A 13,026-nucleotide genomic window follows, 5' to 3' on the forward strand; every position below is an offset into this window, starting at 1 on the left:
TGAGTTTGAGGAGTTCTTTATAGATCCTGGATATCAACCTTTTGTCTGTACTGTCATCTGCAAATATCTTCTCCCATTCTGTGGGCTGCCTCTTTGTTTTGTTGACTGTTTCCTTTGCTGTGCAGAAGCTTTTGATCTTGATGAAGTCCCAAAAGTTCATTTTTGCTTTTGTTTCCTTTGCCTTTGGAGACAGATCTTGAAAGACTTTGCTGTGACTTATATCAAAGAAGTTACTGCCTATATTCTCCTCTAGGATTCTGATGGATTCCTGTCTCAAATTGAGGTCTTTCATCCATTTCGAGATTATCTTTGTGTACGGTGTAAGAGAATGGTCGAGTTTCATTCTTCTACATATAGCTGTCCAGTTTTTCCATCACCATTTGTTGAAGAAACTGTCTTTCTTCCACTGTATATTTTTTCCTGCTTTGTCAAAGATTATTTGACCATAGAGTGGAGGGTCCATATCTGGGCTCTCTACTCTGTTCCACTGATCTTTGTGTCTTTTTTTAATGCCAGTACCATGTGAAGCCTACTTTTAAAAAATCTGATCAAGATCATTAAGACACAAAAATGTATTAGATGTTTTGGGGCACCTGGGTGGCTCAGTGGGTTAAGCCTCTGCCTTCGGCTCAGGTCATGATCCCGGGGTCCTGGGATCGAGCCCCACATCGGGCTTTCTGCTCAGCAGGGAGCCTGCTTCCCTTCCTCTCTCTCTCTCTGCCTGCTTCTCTGCCTACTTGTGATCTCTATCAAATAAATAAATAAAATCTTTTAAAAATGTATTCGATGTTTTGGACCTTAAGGTAGGATTTAGATCGTCCTAACAAATGGTTGAGGGTGGAGGAGGCAGTTCATAGGAATAACAGTATGGGGTCCATGGGTGGCTCAGATGTTTACTCTGCCTTTGGCTCAGGTCATGATCTCTAGGTCCTGGGATAAAGCCCCAAGATGGGCTCTCACCTCAACAGGGAGCCTGGTTCTCCCTCTGCCTCTCCCCTTGCTTGGAATGTTTCTCTCAATTGAATAAGTAAAATACTTATTTATTTATTTATTTATTTATTTGACAGAGAGAGATCATAAGTAGGCGGAGAGGCAGGCAGAGAGAGTGAGAGGGAAGCAGGCTCCCTGCCGAGCAGAGAGCCCGATGTGGGACTCGATCCCAGGACCCTGAGATCATGACCTGAGCCGAAGGCAGCGGCTTAAACCACTGAGCCACCCAGGCGCCCCAAGTAAAATACTTTTTAAAAGGAAAAAAACAAAAGAGAGAGAGAGCATTATGATTATTTTGCAGTGATAGAAACAAGACTGCTCATGACCAAGTGTCCTGGGTAATGCATAAGGAAAGTGAGAGGGGTACAGATATACACATAATCCTGCAGGGACTTTGATTTAAGTGGGGAGTCCAAAATAATCCCCCAATTCCACTAGAGTCATGCTAACAGGAATAGCTGTATAAACAAAAAGGAGAGATCTATATAGGTATACATGCCATGAGGCTGCAGATTCAGAATTTCTGGTTGTTGTTGACTTCCTGCATTTTCCAGTTCTATGAACCCAGAAAGATTAAGACAAATGCTGATATTAGACTGTTCTGTGGACTGTCCCCTGAAGTGCCCTCTTGATGTCTTTGTTCCTCAGGCTGTAGATGAAGGGGTTCAGCATAGGGGTGACCACAGTGTACATCACCGAGGCCACTGCACCCTTCCTGAGGGAGGAGGAGATCGATGAACTGAGGTACACTCCAATGGCTGTTCCATAAAACAAGCAAACAACCAACAGGTGGGAGCTACAGGTGGAAAAGGCTTTGTACTTCCCACCTGTGGATGGGATTCTCAGAATGGAGGAAACAATTCATGTATAAGAACAAAGGATCCCTGAGAGGGGAACAACACCAAATATGGCACCCATAAAATAAACTAGTATGGTGTGGATGGAGGTATCAGAGCAGGCAAGGTGGAAGAGTTGAGGTGCATCACAAAAGAAATGATGAATTTTCACATTTGTGCAAAAGGTAAGTTGGGATACCATCAAACAATGAATCTGAGAGTCCAAAACACTGCCAAAAAATGACATCAGGACCAACAAGCCACAGAGGCTTGGGTTCATGATGACTGAATAGTTCAGGGGGTGACAAATGGCAACAAACCGGTCATAGGCCATCACAGCCAGGAGCAGATTGTCCAAACACCCAAACAGGAAAAAAAAGGACACCTGAGTTAGGCAGCCTGCATAGGTGATAGACTTTCTGTGTGTGTGAATGTTTACCAGCATCTTGGGGATTGTGGTGGTGCTGAAACCAATATCAGCCAAGGACAGGTTGGAGAGGAAGAAGTACATGGGTGTGTGGAGGTGGGTGTCAGAGCTGACGGCCAGGATGATGAGCAGGTTCCCAATCAAGATGACCAGGTACATGGACAGAAAAATCCCAAAGAGAATGGGCTCTAGTTCTGGATCATCTGAGAGGCCCAGGAGAAGGAACTCTGAGACAGCTGTTACATTCTGTGGTTCCATGCAGCTGGGACACCTCTCAAAAGAGAAGAGAGCATTGAATAAACAAAACAAGTGTAGAGACACCCAGCTAAATGTGCCTATTTTGGTTCAAGCAATTCACACTTGCCCAGCATACATCCCTCTAACTTCAGCAACATTTCTCAATTGTAAACTCTTCTTAGAACTCTTTCCTTATTGCTGTCTGAGCTATTTACCTGTTTCTATATACACCCACTATGAAGACATTGAGCCAAAGAATGTTAGAGAAACATACAAATATACAATCACAGAAATACCTAATTATACTTGGCTTCAGAACTCATATTTGTTGCCAGTAAAAATTGAGTTTTCTTGCCTTCCCTGCATGATCGCATTCCCCTGCATTTCAGCTGCACAAAGACAAACACTGTCATGAATGTGGTAGATACATTTTCCTTTCAATGTTTCCATAATATTAGTATTGGTTTATGCATCCATAAACAGTTATCTTAAAAACTTACATAATAGTATAATTATACATATATTGTTTCCTGAGTTCTCACTTACCACAGCAATGTGTTTTAAGTGTCTGTGAAGTATATCCATCTATTTCAAGCACTTCAAAAGTGGCATAGTATTACCTGAAAGATGAACTTTATTATCTCTTAATATTTTATTACAATATTCCCTTTTTAAAAAAATATTTATTTATTCTGAGAGACACACAGAGAAAGAGAGTACAAGCAGGAGGAGCTACAGGGAGAGAGAGAACTTTAAGCTGGCTTCACACTGAGCACAGAGCCCAATGTGGAGCTCCATATCAGGACTCTGAGATCATGACCTCAGCCAAAATCAAGAGTTGGACACTTAACTGACTGAGCCACCCAGGTGTCCCTTATTACATATTCTTTTTTTTTTTTTAAAGATTTTATTTATTTATTTGACAGAGAGAGATCATAAGTAGGCAGAGAGGCAGACAGAGAGAGTGAGAGGGAAGCAGGCTCCCTGCTGAGCAGAGAGCCCGATGTGGGACTCGATCCCAGGACTCTGAGATCATGACCTGAGCTGAAGGCAGCAGCTTAAACCACTGAGCCACCCAGGCGCCCCCCTTATTACATATTCTTAATAAAATTCTTGTGCCCACCTTTATAGTACACAAACTAGAATTTGTATAATATATAAGCATAAAAGATGATAACATTATAAAAAATCAAATTATATACAATTTTACTATTGATTATCAACATTACTATTAATTATTTATAGTATCATATGGATAAAATTAGAACAGAGAAGATTCAAAATTAAGTGGTGGGTCTCTGAGGTGCATGAACTGACTTGTTTGAACTGTTTCCCTGAACTTCAGAGAGTTTAAGAAGAAGTCCAGAGGTCTTCCAAAATTGCTAAGATAATCTTGGGACAGTTTTTTATCTCCTGACTAGAAATGGAATCTAACATCCTGACCCTATATCTCCCTTAGAGATCATGAGGGCCTAAATTATAAGAATGGGGGAAGAAGTGGAATATGAAGAAAAATCTGAGAGCTGAGGCAAGGAAGAGATCTACCCTGAATTGTCATCTCATTCTTTATGATCTCTACGTTCATCTCAGCCATCTTTCTACAGTTGATGCAGCAGGTGATACTAACTGTTTTCTGGTGTCTTCTAGCATGAACAGCCAAACGGGAAGAATGCAGTGAGCAGAGGTCTTTGCCTGGAGTAACAAGAAAGAGAGGTGAGACTTGGATAGGCAGGAGAGAATACTGTTTCTGGAAAGCCTGTGAACAGTCTCACTGTCTGCATTCAAACCTGAATTCATCCCCTGTCTACCCCAGGATCTGGAAAAATTTAAAAAGCTTCTGTGTAGCAAAGGAAGCAATCAACAACACTAAAAGGCAACTATGGACTGGGAGATGATATTTGCAAATTCCATATCTGATAAAGGGTTAGTATCCAAAATATGCAAAGAACTTATGAAACTCAAGAGCCCAAAACCAAATAATCCCATTAAAACAGGATGAGAAGACATGGGCAAGTATTGCATGGAGCTTTGGGTGTGGTGCAAAAACAATGAATACTGTTATGCTGAAATAAATTTTTTTAAAAAGACATGAATATATAATTTTCCAAAGAAGACATACAGATGGCCAACATTGCTCATTGTCAGGGAAATGCAATCAAAACTACAGTAAAATATTACTTCACACCTGTCAGAATGGCTAAAATGAACAATACAAGAAACAAGAGTTGGTGAGCATGTGGAAAAAAAGAAACACTCATGTTCTGCTGGCAGGAATGCAAACCAGTGCAGCCACTCTGGAAAACTGTATGGAAATTCCTCAGAAAGTCAAAAATAGAACTAGACTATGATCCAGGAACTGCACTACTGGGTATTTAAAAGACAAAAAAAATACTGATCCATGGGGCACCTGAGTGGTTCAATCATTAGGTGTCTGCCTTGTGCTCAGGTCATGATCTCTGAGTCCTGAAATCAAGTCCTGCCTCAGGCTTCCCACTCAGCAGGAAACCTGCTTCTCTCTCTCCCACTCCCCCTGCTTATGTTCCCTCTCTTGCTGTCTCTCTCTCTCTCTCTCTGTCAAATACTGATTCAAGGTGTACATGCACTCTGATGTTCATAGCAGCATTATCAACAACAGTGTTGTTGGGAAACTGTTGGGAAACAGCCCAAGTGTCCATTGACTGATGAATGGATAAGGAAGATGTGGTGTATGCATACAATAGAATACTAGTCAACCTTCAAAGGAATTAGTTTTGCAATGGAGCTAGAGGGTATTATATTAAGCAAAAGAAGTCAGTCAGAAAAAGACTAACTACTACCATATGATTTCACTCACATGGGAATTTAAGAAACAAAACAAACTAGCAAAGGAGGGAGGGGGGAAAGAGAGAGAGGAAAGCCAAGAAACAGACTCTTAACTATAGAAAACAAACTGATGGTTACCAGAGGGGAGGTGGGTGGAAGGATGGGTGAAATAGGTGAAGGAATTAAGGAGGGACTTGTCCTGATGAGCACTTGGTAATGTATGGAAGTGTTGAATCAACATATTGTACAACTGAAACTAACGGTACAATGTATGTTAACTAATTGCAATTTATTTTTTTATTATGTTAGTCACCATGCAGTACATCACTAGTTTTTGATATAATATTCCATGGTTCATTTGTGTATAACACCTAGTGCTCTGAAAATACATGCCCTCCTTAATACTCACCACCTCGTTATTCCATCCTTCCACCCCCCTCCCCTCTAAAACCCTCAGGTTGTTCCTGGAGTCCCATCCCTCATGGTTCATCTCCTCTCTGATTCCCACCACACTTCACTTTTCCCTTCCTTCTCCTAACTAGGATCTAAATAAAGAATTTTTTTAAAGACTTATTTATTTATTTGACAGACAGAGACTACAAGTAGGCAGAGAGGCAGGCAGAGAGAGAGGAGGAAGCAGGCTCCCTGCCGAGCAGAGAGCCCGATGTGGGGCTCGATCCCAGAACCCTGGGATCATGACCTGAGCCGAAGGCAGAGGCATTAACCCACTGAGCCACCCAGGCGCCCCAAAATAAAGACTTTTTTAAAAGCTGAGTTGAAAACAAAAATAAATAAGTAAAATCAGGAAATGAAAAAAATATTATGCTCCTATCCTTAACTCTGAAATGATGATAATATATGTTCCTGTCCTTCCGGGGGTGGTAATGCAGACAAAAGTTTGCAAACTACGTAGAAATTTCATCCCAGTGTCTGGCACTTGGAGTCCCAAGCTAAAGGCTTGCAACATTGTGTTTACTGACATCATTTTCATCCTCACCATGATCATCACCTTCATGATCATTTGCAGGACTTAGGGAACAGTTAAAAAGGACATATTTCCTGTTCTGCTGGGAAGATGCCCAGGAGATTCTATTTAGAACTAGCAAGAGACAAAAATAGAAATCTAAATAAGAGTTCTAGGGTCCTGCAATGCACTGCTGGGTATTTACCCCAAAGATACAGATGTAGTGAAAAGAAGGGCCATTTGTACCCCAATGTTTATTGCAGCAATGGCTACGGTCGCCAAACTGTGGAAAGAACCAAGATGCCCTTCAACGGATGAATGGATAAGGAAGATGTGGTCCATATACACAATGGAGTATTATGCCTCCATCAGAAAGGACGAATACCCAACTTTTGTAGCAACATGGACGGGACTAGAAGAAATTATGCTGAGCGAAATAAGTCAAGCAGAGAGAGTCAAGTATCATATGGTCTCACTTATTTGTGGAGCATAACAAATAACATGGAGGACATGGGGAGATGGAGAGGAGAGGGAGTTGAGGGAAACTGGAAGGGGAGATGAACCATGAGAGACTATGGACTCTGAAAAACAACCAGAGGGTTATGAAGGGGCGGCAGGGGGGGGTGGGGGTGGGAGGTTGAGGAACCAGGTGGTGGGTAATAGGGAGGGCACGTACTGCATGGAGCACTGGGTGTGATGCCAAAACAATGAACACTGTTATGCTGTAAATAAACAAATAAAAATAAATATAAAAAAAATAAAAATAAAAAAAAAGAGTGCTAGGGTCCCTGCCAGAACCAACAACACAAGGTCTTCATAGGGCTTTGTGTTGAAACTTTGCATTTTGGTCCCCTCCTGTCTGGTTATCCCAACTGTCCCAGTGGTCTGCTGAGAAGGGAACAATGCTCTCCCTGTCCCACCTGCATTCAGTCACTCCCACTGTACTTCCTACTCACTGGTGTGTACTGTGTCTCTGCTGGAGGAGGATGGAGGATTGCAGAACTGGCTGCTTCTCCTGTGCCTATAGCTGGGTGAGGAGCTTTGTTTCCAGGAGCAGCAGGAAGGCAGATGCCAGTATGGGTGTCCTCAAGCAGGTGGCTCCGGGAAGAGGAGACACATGTATGGAGCCCACTGACCTGGGACTGACAACTAAAAGGCTGGAAAGCAGAGGCTAATTGTTTATGGTTGAGGACTCAAAGCACTTGGCACATAATTAGCCAGATTGGTTGATGTTGTCCCAGTCTCTAAGGACTTGCTATTATTAACTGATGGAGAAAAGTGAACGTACTGGGTGGGGGGTGGTATATAGACCCCCTCCTCTTCTCAAGAAGAAGCTGACTTCTATTCCTCATTTCTCACTTCTGAGTTACTTAACTCATTGTAAAGTTCAGACACATTTTTTTCAACTACAGAGAGCAACATATGATTTTTATACCTGTACAGCCACTGACTTAATCAAGTAATTTGGAGATAATTAAGTCTTCTATACCGGGAATCTTACTGAATTTCTGTTTTCTCAGTTAAAGTTTATGTCTCTAAGAAGAACTTTCTGTTCTTCTCTCTATGGTCCTGGTTTGGGGTTTGGAATTTATGCATTGGAGATGTATGATTTTTGCTGTTTTCAAGACAGCTCAAGCTTTAATTTTTCTGTCCAATGATGTGTGTTATTATTTTAGACAACTGTTTATTTTTACATACTTATCTGGTGACTTGATCGCTTGCTTAAATACTTCAGGGGTTCTCAGAGATCTCTACATTCAAAATGTGGATCATCTCAAGGCTTGGCTGGAAGACAAACTCAGAGTTTGATTTCTAATTGAGTGATGTGAAGAAAATGTCAGTAATTACCCAATTAAATTGGGTGTGTAAGAAATTGTGCTTATGTATGTGTACCTAAATGACAAAGGAAAATTTTAGAGAGCCCAAATGACCAAATGACAGGAGTATAGAGGATCTGAGAAAGAGGTGTGAGTACTGAGATGTTTTAGAATTCTTGAACAGGAAGAAAATCGTATTAAACTGAAGTCACTATTGAGCTCTAGTGGCCAGTTACTTCAGAGGGTGAGTGGGTACACTCCTTGTTCAAAGTTGCTGTTGTGAGCAAGTTTTTACTTTGGTTGCATGTTATTTGGATGGGTGGTTGATGGCGATTATAGGGATGAGGAGGAAGAGGCAGAGCACCCACTCTTGGATACCACAGGACTTTCCAAAACCACACTGTGCAGTGACACTGTTACCAGTTGGAGGTGTACCAATGGATGCCTCCAGGTACTAATAGACTTTTACCATGAGGTATCGATTTGTTTTCTCCTACCTGGTTCCAAAACTCCAGAGCCTCCACCTTCACTCAGCCTAGACAAATCCTTTCTGAATCCTTCTTTGCCACCTTCATTTGTTGGAGAACACCTCCTGTTTCTTCAAAAGGACCTGTCCTTCTTCTTTCTTCACCCTCATCTGTGATTCTTATAGAGATTTTCAACAGTGAAGAGTCCATGTTCCCTAGTATCCAAGGTTATGGTATATAAAGACGCAGGGTGGATATGGGAGGAAAGAGAATCACACAGCAAGATCCAACATGCAGTCCCCCCTTGACATTCTACCCTTTTGCTCTGGGAACATCCTTGGAGACACTGAAACTCGCAAGTCCCTATCTCATAGTTCCTGTGATTGCACTTGGGTCAGATCTCATCCTTAAGTAGGGACATGGAATCATTAACAAGACATGGGACTAATTTATTCACCACTTCTGGCCTTTGTTCCTCTTCCTAAAACAAGTGGCTTTGTCCCTTCAACATTAATGATGTGATGATTCCCAACCCTGTTTCCTTTGACCCGAGTTTTGCCTGCCTTAAATCTATCTTTACCTCCAGGCACCAGGGAAAATTGTGATATGGATCATGTTACATGTCACAGGCCCTACCTGCCCCCTATCTTTTATCCATTAGTTTTTTCAAGGTTCCCAGAGATGTGGTCCCTGTTCATCTCCAACCTCATTCTTCATTGTTCCCATGTCCCACCTTGTGCTTCAGCAGATTGCTAAGAGCATTCTTAGCAATTGAAAAATCCAGAATACACCAGCTCTCTCTACACCTTAAAGAACTGGAGAATCAACAACAAATCAAACCAACTCCACACACAAGAAGGGAAATAATCAAGATTAGAGCAGAGATCAATGAGGTAGAAACCAGAGATACAGTAGAATATTATCAATGAAACTAGAAGCTGGTTTTTGGAAAGAATCAATAAGATCGATAAACCATTGGCCAGAGTAATCCAAAAGAAAAGAGAGAAAGCCCAAATTAATAAAATTTTGAATGAAAGGGAGAGATCACAACTAACGCCAAGGAAGTAGAAACAATCATCAGAAATTATTACCAACAGTTATATGCCAATAAGCTAAGCAACCTAGATGAAATGGATGCATTCCTGGAAAACTATAAACTCCCAAAACTGAACCAGGAAGAAATTTACAACCTGAGTAGACTAATATCTAGTAATGAGATTGAAGCAGTGATCAAAAACCTCCCCAAGGTTCTTTCCATAGTTTGGCTATTGTAGACATTGCTGCTATAAACATTCGGGTACACGTGCCCCTTCGGATCACTGCGTTTGTATCTTTAGGGTAAATACCCAGTAGGGCAATTGCTGGGTCATAGGGTAGTTCTATTTTCAACATTTTGAGGAACCTCCATGCTGTTTTCCAGAGTGGTTGCACCAACTTGCATTCCCACCAACAGTGGAGGAGGGTTCCCCTTTCTCCGCATCCTCGCCAGCATCTGTCATTTCCTGACTTGTTCATTTTAGTCATTCTGACTGGTGTGACGTGATATATCATAGTGGTTTGTTTTTTTTTTTTTCATTTTATTTATTTTTTCAGTGTAACAGTATTCATTCTTTTCGCACAACACCCAGTGCTCCATGCAAAACGTGCCCTCCCCATTACCCACCACCTATTCCCCCAACCTCCCACCCCTGACCCTTCAAAACCCTCAGGTTGCCACAACCTCCCACCCCTGACCCTTCAAAACCCTCAGGTTGTTTTTCAGAGTACATAGTCTCTTATGGTTCGCCTCCCTCCCCAATGTCCATAGCCCGCTCCCCCTCTCCCAATCCCACCTCCCCCCAGCAACCCCCAGTTTGTTTTGTGAGATTAAGAGTCATTTATGGTTTGTCTCCCTCCCAATCCCATCTTGTTTCATTTACTCTTCTCCTATCCCCCTACCCCCCCCATGTTGCTTCTCCATGTCCTCATATCAGGGAGATCATATGATAGTTGTCTTTCTCCGATTGACTTATTTCACTAAGCATGATACGCTCTAGTTCCATCCACGTCGTCGCAAATGGCATGATTTCATTTCTTTTGATGGCTGCATAGTATTCCATTGTGTATATATACCACATCTTCTTTATCTATCATAGTGGTTTTGATTTGTATTTCCCTCATGCCGAGTGATGTGGAGCACTTTTTCATGTGTCTGTTGGCCATCTGGATGTCTTCTTTGCAGAAATGTCTGTTCATGTCCTCTGCCCATTTCTTGATTGGATTGTTTGTTCTTTGGGTGTTGGGTTTGCTAAGTTCCTTATAAATTTTGGATACTAGCCCTTTATCTGATATGTCGTTTGCAAATATCTTCTCCCATTCTGTCAGCTGTCTTTTGGTTTTGTTAACTGTTTCCTTTGCTGTGCAAAAGATTTTGATCTTGATGAAATCCCAATAGTTCATTTTTGCCCTTGCTTCCCTTGCCTTTGCCGATGTTCCTAGGAAGATGTTGCTGCGGCTGAGGTCGAAGAGGTTTCTGCCTGCATTCTCCTCAAGGATTTTGATGGATTCCTTTCTCACATTGAGGTCCTTCATCCATTTTGAGTCTATTTTCGTGTGTGGTGTAAGGAAGTGGCCCAATTTCATTTTTCTGCATGTCTCTGTCCAATTTTCCCAACACAAACTCAGAGTTTGATTTCTCATTAATGCATGTGAAGAAAACTTCAGTATTTACCCAATTAAATTGCGTGTGTAAGAAATTGTGCTTATGTATGTGTACATCAATGGCAGAGGAAATTTTAGAGAGCCCAAATGACCAAATGACAGGAGTATAGAGGAGGTGTGAGTGTTGAGATGTTTTAGAATTCTTGAACAGGAGGAAAATCACATTAAACTGAAGTCACTTGATAGCAGGAAGAGCCCATCCAATACTAAGTTCATTGTCAGTAAGGTTGGCAGCCTATTTGCTTAGTGTAAAGACAGAGAAAATTAAACCAGTTATTAGACAGCATTTCAAAAAGCCTAGATTGCTACCCTAGAAACCATATGTGGCATCTATAAAGGAAATACTGGTATGTACATGGGTTCCTGGATGTGTAGCAGAAGATGGAAGGACCCAAAGATGATTAATCATGACAGAAGAGAAGAAAGCATGGTGACAAAGTGGAATCCTAATGAGGGGGGTTAGTTGTGAAAGGAAAGATCTTTCCTTTGCTGAGGACATGGTCCTCACTATCTTTGAGTAATGGAAATGAAGATGAGAGTTAAATTTATCCATAATGACTTAGGTGACTTAATCTACAGATGCAATTAGAACCACACAGCCACGGGAAATATCATCACTACTTGAAACCTCAACTGTGTACCCTTGAGCAAGAGATATCATTACAATCACCTTTTTATCCTGAGCTCACTCTGCAATCTCCCCATTGCATCTCACTCACAATGTAGATTTCTTCCCTATATTATGATTTGCCAGTCAGAGTTCAATCAAGAAAAGAGAAACCACACTTGTTATTTTAAAGAGGGTAATTTTAGGGAGATAAGATGGCTGGGAAGTAGTCAGGAAATGACAGATGCTGGAGAGGATGCGGAGAAAGGGGAACCCTCCTCCACTGTTGGTGGGAATGCAAGCTGGTGCAACCACTCTGGAAAACAGCATGGAGGTTCCTCAAAATGTTGAAAATAGAACTACCCTATGACCCAGCAATTGCACTACTGGGTATTTACCCTAAAGACACAAACATAGTGATCCGAAGGGGCACGTGTACCCGAATGTTTATAGCAGCAATGTCTACAATAGCCAAGCTATGGAAAGAACCTAGATGTCCATCAGCAGATGAATGGATAAAGAAGATGTGGTATATATACACAATGGAATACTATGCAGCCATCAAAAGAAATGAAATCTTGCCATTTGCGACGACGTGGATGGAACTAGAGCGTATCATGCTTAGTGAAAGAAGTCAATCAGAGAAAGACAACTATCATATGATCTCCCTGATATGAGGACATGGAGAAGCAACATTGGGGGTTGGGGGATATTAGAAGAATAAATGAAACAAGATGGGATTGGGAGGGAGACAAACCATAAATGACTCTTAATCTCACAAAACAAACTGGGGGTTGCTGAGAGGAGGTGGGATTGGGAGAGGAGGAGGGGGCTATGGACATTGGGGAGGGTATGTGCTATCGTGAGTGCTGTGAAGTGTGTAAACCTGTCGATTCACAGACCTGTACCCCTGGGGATAAAAATACATTATATGTTTATTAAAAAAAAAATTTGGAAGGGGAGGCGAACCATAAGAGACTATGGACTCTGAAAAACAACCTGAGGGTTTTGAAGGGTCGGGGGTGGAAGGTTGGGGGAACAGGTGGTGGGTAATAGGGAGGGCACGTTTTGCATGGAGCACTGGGTGTTGTGCAAAAACAATGAATACTGTTACGCTGAAAAAAATAAATAAAATGGAAAAAAATTTAAAAATACATTAAAAAAGAAGATACTAGAGGA

At 41.6% G+C, this 13,026-nt stretch overlaps 1 protein-coding gene and 1 pseudogene across 1 annotated transcript in view; both read right to left on the reverse strand.

Moving 5' to 3' along the window:
- ZNF699 (zinc finger protein 699) overlaps positions 1-13,026 on the reverse strand; it is a 415,566-nt gene that overhangs the window by 251,614 nt on the left and 150,926 nt on the right. The gene's annotated exons all lie outside the window — the stretch shown is intronic.
- LOC123932411 lies at positions 1,582-2,568 on the reverse strand (annotated as a pseudogene).

The sequence above is a fragment of the Meles meles genome, chromosome 20 (assembly GCF_922984935.1).
Source record: "Meles meles chromosome 20, mMelMel3.1 paternal haplotype, whole genome shotgun sequence".
In the NCBI taxonomy this organism is placed as follows: Eukaryota; Metazoa; Chordata; class Mammalia; order Carnivora; family Mustelidae; genus Meles; species Meles meles.